At 41.0% G+C, this 6,218-nt stretch overlaps 1 protein-coding gene across 1 annotated transcript in view; it reads left to right on the top strand.

The window, feature by feature from the left end:
• Positions 1 to 6,218, top strand: part of ampd1 — a 55,559-nt gene that overhangs the window by 26,087 nt on the left and 23,254 nt on the right. The window lies entirely within an intron of this gene.

Genomic DNA, 6,218 nt, shown 5'->3' with positions numbered 1-6,218 from the left:
TGCTTTTGAGTGGACCAGTCTGACGTTTGGGAGGATAGAGTAAAAGTAGAAACAGCACTGTGGGTAAGATATGTGTTGGAGAGTTGAGTGCCGGCTGGTAGAGGATTTGAGGAGGAGGGTATTTTAGGTTGCTGGGAATTTAAACTAAGTGCTGGATTTTTAAGAATTTAAATCTTACATGTTTTTCCTCTTTTGCATGGTTAAAATTAAAAACTGTGGGTGAGGGAAGCATAGACTTTCTAAAAAAAAGTGTTGTATTTAGATCTTCTTATCTTAGGCCTTATAATATAAAATATAGGCTTTATGCTCTTACAGTATAGGGTGTCAGTGGCAATCTGTCTACAAACAATGGATTTGAGAAAAGGGTGGGAATTTTAAGGCAAATCTACATGAGCATATGTTTAAGGGGTAATGTGGCAGTCAGTGGATGTGGGAGGTTAAGGAACAATTGATTGTCCCTGGAGACTATGATTGCAGGAGGTGCATTTGGATCCATCTCATATCAGACCATTTGGATTGGCTGGAGAGGCAGTTGGAGTCAGTGAGGAGCATACAGGAGGCTATAAGTGTGATAGCTAGTAGCTTTAGAGAGGTGGTTACATTGCAGATTCAGTCAGATAGTTGGGTGACCATCAGGAGAGGTAGGAAGGTACTGCAGGACTCCCCTGTGGCTATCCCTGTCTCAAACAGATATACCATACTGTTGCAGGGGATAGACAGAGGAAAGCTAGGGGATAGCAGTGGCAGCTAGATCTGGGCAACAAGAATGAATCTTCTGTTAAGCAGGGTCTCTGAAAGTTCAAATAAGTAATTGTTACAGGGAATTCACCTGTCAAGGGCACAGGCAGAAGATTCATTAGCCATGAGTGAAAATTCAGGATGATATGTTGCCTCCCTGGTGCCAGGGTCAAGGAGGTCTCAAAGCATTTGAAGCATATTGTCAAAAGAGAGAGTGAGAAGCCAGATGTTGTTGTACACATTACTAAGAACAACATAGTTAGAGAAAGGGTTGAGGCTTTGCAGGAAGTTAGGCAGGAAGTGAAAAAGCAGGACCTCAAAGGTAGTAAACTCTGGATTGCTCCTGGTGCCACATGCTAGTGAGATTGGAATAAGAAGTTAGGGCAGAAAGATCAATGTCTGAGGAGATAGTGCTGTGGGCAAGGATTCAGATTTTTGGATCATTGGGATCTCTTCTGGGACAAAAAAGACCTGTTTAAAAGAAATGGGTTTCAACTGAACTGGAGGAGAATTAATATCCTGGTAGGGAGAGCAAGGGGTCTTACAGGTAAGGCAGGTGAACTCAGGACATGTATGGGAACTTGGAATATCACAGCTATTACAGAAACGTACCTGATGGAAGGACAGGACTGGAAGCTCAATATTCCAGGGTTTAGATGCTATAGGAAGGATAGAAAGGAAGACAAGAGAGGAGGGGGTGTTGCATTTTTGATTAGGGAAAGTGTTACTGCTGTACTTAGAGAGGATATTCCTGAGGGATCATCCAATGAAGCTATGTGGGTGGAACTCAGAAATGAGAAGGGGATGATCACCTTGATGGAATTGGACTATAGACCCCATAATACTCAGAGGGAAATTGAGGGACAAATACATGGAGAGATCTCAGATATATCTCTGAATAATAGGAATGTAATATTAGGGAATTTTAACTTTCCAAGCATAGACAGGGGCTGCCATAGTGTTAAGGGCTTGGATGGAGAGAAATTTATTATACATGTTTAAGAAAATTTTCTTTTTCAATATGTAGGTGTACCTACTAGAGAAGGAGAAAATCCTTACCTTTTCTTGGGAAATAAGCCAGGACAAATGACTGAAATGTTAGTAGGGAAGCACTTTTGGACGAGTGATAATAGTTCTATTAGTTTTAAAATTGATATGGAAAGGATTAAGACTTGTAAAAAGTTAAAGTTCAAAATTGGAGTAAGGCAGTTTTGATTGTATGAGACAGGAACTTTCAAAAGTTAATTGGAGTAGACTGTTTTCAGGTAAAGGGGTAATTGACATGTGAGAGGTTTTCAAAGCTGAGACAATGAGAGTTCAGATGCAGATTCCTGTCAGAGTGAAGGGTAAAGCTAGTACAATGGGAACAATGGATGATTAAAGATGTTGAGGCTCTGGTCAAGAATAAGAAGGAGGCATATGCCAGGTATAGACAACTGGGAACAAGTGAATGTCTTGAAGAGTATCAGGGGTGCAGGGGCATTCTTAAGAGGGAAATCAGGAGGGCAAAGAGGGGATATTAGAATAGCCTTGGCAGGTAAGGTTAAGGATAATCCAAAGAGATTGTACAACTACATTAAGAGCAAAAGAGCAATTAGGGAGAGAATAGGGCCCCTTAAAGATCAACGAGATCATCTAAGTGTGGAACCACAGGAGATGGGAAAGATTCTAAACAAACATTTTGTGTCAGTATATAGAGTGGAGAAAGACATGGAGACCAGGGAACTCGAGGAAGTGAATATTGATGTCTTGAAAACAGTCAACAATTCAGAAAGGGTGGTGCTGGAGGTCATAAAAACCGTAAAGGTTGATAAATCTCTGGGACCTCATCAAGTGTATCCCAAGACATTGTGGGAGCTAGGGAAGAAATTACAGGGCCCCTAGCAGAGATATGTATATCATCTATAACCACAGGTGAGGTGCTGGAGGACTGCAGTGTGGCAAATATTGTGCCTTTATTTAAGAAATGCCTGGGAACAATAGACCGATGAATCTGACATCACTGGTGGGTAAGTTGTTGGAAGGGATTCTGAGAGATAGAATTTGCATGCATTTGGAGAGGCAAGGTTTAGCAATAGTCAACATGGCTTTATGCATGGGAAATCATGTCTCACAAACTTGATTGAGTTTTTGAGGACGTGATCAAAAAGGTAGATGAGACCAGAGTGGCAGACATTGTTTACATGGACTTTAGTAAAGCCTTTGTCCAGGTTCCACAAAATAGTCTGACTAGTAAAGTTAGATCACGTGGGATTCAGGGAGAGTTAGCCAATTGGATGCAAAATTGGTTTGATGGAAGGAGACAGAGGGCGGTGGAGGGTTTTTTCTCAGATTGAAGGCCTGTGACCAATGGTGATCTGCAGAAATCTGTACTGGGTCCACTTTTGTTTGTCATTTATATAAATGAATTAGTAAGTTTGTGGATGACATCAAAATTGGTGGTATAGTCGACAGTGCAGAAGGTTATCTAAGATTACAAAGGGATCTCAATTAATTAGGCCAACGGACTGAGGAGTGGCAGATGGAGTTTAATTTGGATAAATGTAAGGTATTGCATTTTGGTAAAATGAATAAGGGCAGGACTTAAAAAGTAAATGGTAGGGCCCTGGAAGTGTTATCGAACAGAGAGATCTCAGGGTTCAGCTACATACTTATTTGAAAGTTGAATCACGGGTATTAAGGTGGTAAAGAAGGCATTTTGCACGCCTGCCTTCATTGCTCAGACCATGTCATATTAAGGTTGTACAGAACATTAGTGAGGCCATCTTTGGAGTACTGTGTACAGTTCTGGTTGCCCTGCTATAGGAAGGATATTATTAAATTGGAGAGGGTTCAGAAAAACTTTACCAGGATGTTGCCGGGACTGGAGAGTATGAGTCATAAGGAGAGGCTGGATAGGCTGGGACTTTTTTCACTGGAGTATAGATGGTTGCGGGGTGACCTTATGAAGATTTATAAAAACAAGAGAGGTATAGATAAGGTGAATAGCAAAGGTCTTTTCACTAGGGTGGGGGAGTTTAAAACTAGAGGGCATAATTTTAAGGTGAGAGGAGAAAGATTTAAAAAGGACCTGATGGGCAATTTCTTCACACAGAGGGTGGTTCAAAAGTGGAAGGAACTGCCAGAGGAAGTGGTGGATGCAGGTACAGTTACAGCATTTAAAAGACATTAGAATAGGTACATGGATAGGAAAGTTTTAAAGAGATATGGGCCTAATACAGGCAAGTGGGGCTAGCTTAGTTCAGGAAACTGGGATGAGTTGGGCTGAAGGGTCTGTTTCCATGCTGTATGATTTAATGACAAGACAAAGGGAAGGAGGGAAGAAGAACAGATAAAAATACTGAATTAAGATGACAGAAGGACGAGTGTCAAGAGAGTGAAAGAGAAAAGCGACAGATAATAAATGATGGGAACAAAATAGGGAAGAAATGAGTAAACAGGTCATTTTCTGAGTGGCAGCCAGTGACTGGTGAGGTACCACAGGGACCAGCTATTCAAAATGCATATTAATGATTAGATAAGGGATTTAAATGCAATATTTCCAAGTTTACAGATGAAATAAAGCTGGTTGGGAGTGTGAACTGTGAGGACCATGTAGAGATGCTTCAGTGTGACTTAGACAAGATGAGCGAGTGGTTAAATGCATGGCAGATGAGGTATAATGGGGATAAATGTGAAATTATTCACTTTGGTATCAAAAATTGGAAGGCAGCTTATTGTCTGGATGAAGACAGATTGGTAAATCTCTTGATGCAATGAGACCTGGGTGTGCTCGTATGTTAGCTACCAAAAGTTAGCATTCTAGGTTCTGCAAGCAGTGAAGAAGGCAAATGGTATGTTGGCTTCATAGTGAGAGGATTCAAGTACAGGAGCAGGGATGTCTTGTTGCAATTGTGCAGGGCCTTGGTGAGACCACACTTGGAGTACTGTGTGCAGTTTTAGTCTCCTTACCTGAGGAAGGATATGCTGGCTGTGGAAGGAATGTAACAAAATTTTACCGGACTGATTCTGGGGATGGCTGGATTGAAGTATGAAGCTTGGTTAGGGCTTTATTCACTGGAGTTTAGAAGAATAAGGGAGATATCTCATAGAAACCTATAAATTTCTAACAGGATTAGTCAGGGTAAATACAAGAAGGGTATTCCCGATGGTCAGGCAGTCTAGAACCAGGGATCAAACTTTCAGGACATGGGGTAGGCCATTTGGCGCTGAGATGAAGAGAAATTACTTCACACAAACAGTGGTGAGCCTGTGGAATTCTCTGCTATTAAAAGCAAATAGAGGCCAAACATTTAATGCTTTCAAGAAGAAGATAGATAAAGTTCTTAGGGCTAAAGGGATCAAAGGATATTGGGAAAATGGGTGAATAGCCATGATCATATTGCATGATGGAGCAGGCTTGAAGGGCCGAATGGCCTATTCCTGCTCTTGTTTTCTATGTTTCTGCATATAAAATTGAGGTGGAGAGAGATTGATAGATGAGCCATGTTTCAGTTTCTTCTTCTACAGATTTTCTTCTATAAAGTTCTTACAGATGTTTTGCTGGGTGGATGTGCCTTGAGAATGTAAGTTTAGCATTGAGCCCGGTACTGCTTAAAGAAAAACCACATGCTGTCAAAGCTTTTCATCTTGCCTAACAGGACAGAATTGCAAGAATACCAAATCTCAAGAGAACAACAGTTATACTGCACAAGAAGAGGGTGCTGATTGGTTAGTAAGTGGACTCAGACTGGTACAGATAGAGGTAGATATTGGTACCAATCAGGCTCCACTAGACAACCAATCAGCGCAGTCTTCTCATGCATTATAAACTGCCCAATCTTCCAATCAGGTTTCCATCACTGTTTCAATACTACAATAGTATGAACCAAAGTCACAAACGACATCCTCTCTATCTGTGATATTATTCCTCGTCATCATCTTCTGCATCTTTATGACCTTTGGTTGATTTCACATTCGCCTTCAATCCTTTACCTCAGTTGTAAAGCTCAATGGTTACACAGTTACAAATTCAATCATTGCCAGAGTAGATCCAGCAAGGTCTTCTTGTCTCATTCCATCATTGTTAACTAAGGAGTTCTCTAGAGATTCTGTCTCCTCAATGCTTAGCTCTGACTCTCCTTCATATGCATACCACTTGGTCATGTTCTGCATGTAGGGATGGTATCTACATGAGCACTGACAACCTCCAGCTTGACCTCATCACACCTCTATTCTATATTGTTATTATTCTTCCCTCAGAGAGCAGTGTGGGTTAGATCATTGAACATACTGAAGGCTGAGTCAAACAGATTTTGATTAAGCAGACTATTGAAGGTTTATGGAGGTGCAGGCAGGAAAGTGAAATTGAAATCACAATCAAATCAGCTGTAATGTAAGCTAAGTGGCTTAATTCTCTTGGTTCCATTTCTCATGTTCTTATATAAACCCTCCATGTTTGTCTGGAATTCCACATTCTCAAAAGAGGCACAATTTTCTCC

This window comes from Rhincodon typus, chromosome 25, assembly GCF_021869965.1.
Source record: "Rhincodon typus isolate 14 chromosome 25, sRhiTyp1.1, whole genome shotgun sequence".
NCBI classification, from domain to species: Eukaryota; Metazoa; Chordata; class Chondrichthyes; order Orectolobiformes; family Rhincodontidae; genus Rhincodon; species Rhincodon typus.
The sequence above is the reverse complement of the archived record's forward strand: the minus strand, read 5'-3'. Positions and strand labels throughout refer to the sequence as shown.